Genomic DNA, 2223 nt, shown 5'->3' with positions numbered 1-2223 from the left:
CTTGTTTTATTATCCATTCAGCCAGTGTATATCTTTTGGTTGGAGCATTTAATCCATTTACATTTAAGGTTATCATTGATATGTATGTTCCTATTACCTTTTTCTTAACTGTTTTCAGTTTGTGTTTGTAGGTCTTTTCCTTCTCTTGTGTTTCCTGCCTAGAGAAGTTCCTTTAGCATTTTTTGTAAAGCTGGTTTGGTGGTTCTGAATTCTTTTAAGTTTTACTTGTCTGTAAAATTTTAATTTCTCTGTGGAATCTGAATGAGATCCTTGCTGGGTAGAGTAATCTTGGTTTTAGATTTTTCCCTTTCATCACTTTAAATATGTCCTGCCACTCCCTTCTGGCTTGCAGAGTTTCTGCTGAAAGATCAGATGTTAACCTTATGGGGATTCCTTTGCATGTTATTTATTGTTTTTCCCTTGCTGCTTTCAATGATTTTCTTTGTATTTAATTTTCAATAGTTTGAATATTATATGTCTTGGTGTGTTTCTCCTAGGATTTATCATGTATGGGACTCTCTGCGCTTCGTGGACTTTATTGACCGTTTCCTTTCCCATGTTAGGGAAGTTTTCAACTCTAATCTCTTCAAATATTTTCTCAGTTCCTTTCTGTTTCTCTTCTTCTTGGAGCCCTATAATTCGAATGTTGGTGTGTTTAACATTGTCCCAGAGGTCTCTGAGACTGTCCTCAGTTCTTTTCATTCTTTTTTCTTTATTCTGCTCTGCAGTAGTTATTTCCACTATTTTATCTTCCCCATCACTTATCCATTCTTCTTCCTCAGTTATTCTGCTATTGAGTCCTTCTAGAGAAATATTAATTTCATTTATTGTTTTGTTCATCACTGTTTTTTTGCTCTTTAGTTCTTCTCAGTCTTTATTAAATGTTTCTTGTATTTTCTCCATTCTATTTTCAAGATTTTGGATCATCTTTACACTCATTACTCTGAACTCTTTTTCAGGTAGACTGTCTACTTCAACTTCATTTGTTTGTTCTGGTGTGTTTTTACCTTGTTCCTTCACCTGCTGCGTTGTTTTGTGTCCTCTCATTTTCCTTAACTTACTGTGTTTGGGGCCTCCATTTTTCAGGCTGCAGACTTATAGTTACCTTTGTTTTTAGTGTCTCCCTCAAGTTGGTGAAATTGCTTCAGTGGGTTGTGTAGGCTTCTTTGTGCAAGGGACTGTTTCCTGTGTTCTGGTGTTTGAGTTTGGATCTTTTCTTTCTGGTAGGCAGGACCACATCTGGTGGTCTGTTTTGGAATGTTAGTGAAATTAGTATGATTTTAGGAAGCCTCTCTCCTAATGGGTGGCATCGTGTTCCTTTATTGCTAGTTGTTTGGCATGGGGTGTTCAGCACTGGAGCTTGCTGGTCGTTGTGTGGATCTGGGTCTTCACTTTGAGAGGGCGATCTCTGGGAGAGCTTGTGCCGATTGATATTACATTGGGCCAGGAGTTCTCTGGTGGTCCAATGTTCTGAACTCGGCTCTCCCATCTCAGAAGCTCAGGCCTGGTCCCTGAGTGGAACACCAAGACCTTGTCAGCTACACGGCATGGAACAAACAATGCTGGCAATTTGTAGCATCAGTGTCAGTGTTGGTGAACCAAATGACTCTCAACAGTGGTGCTCAAGAGCTGAGGCAACTGTCCTGGGTCTCAGGACAATGTCTCCTGAATGTATGTCATTAGTAGCACAAGACAACATCAGGAAGTGAATCAGCTGGCACTTTCCATCTAAGACTTCCCGGCCTCCAGAACATTTCCTCGCAAGACAGTAGGGAAGATCCTTGAGGACAGGGAATATCCTTGTTTCTCCAGTGCCTATTACAATGTCTGATCCATCACAGAAACTCAATGTGTAATCGGAAAGAACAAATCTGACTCCATACTGGATCAGTTTCTTTTACTTCAACCTTTGTATTTGATTGCTTTTACTTAGTCATACTAGCTCAAGCAGGCATGAAACCGAGCAGCTTTTTGTTTAGTTTTTTAAAGATAAAGTAAAGCTTAAAAGCAAAAACAGGGCTTCCCTGGTGGCGCAGTGGTTGAGAGTCCGCCTGCCAATGCAGGGGACACGGGTTCGTGCCCTGGTCCAGGATGATCCCACATGCCGTGGAGTGGCTGGGCCCATGAGCCATGGCTGCTGAGCCTGCACATCAGGAGCCTGTGCTCCGCAACGGGAGAGGCCACAACAATGAGAGGCCTGCGGGCTGAAAAAAAAAAAAAAAA

This window comes from Lipotes vexillifer, unplaced genomic scaffold, assembly GCF_000442215.2.
Source record: "Lipotes vexillifer unplaced genomic scaffold, Lipotes_vexillifer_v1.1 scaffold65, whole genome shotgun sequence".
In the NCBI taxonomy this organism is placed as follows: Eukaryota; Metazoa; Chordata; class Mammalia; order Artiodactyla; family Lipotidae; genus Lipotes; species Lipotes vexillifer.
Note: the sequence above shows the minus strand (reverse complement) of the source record.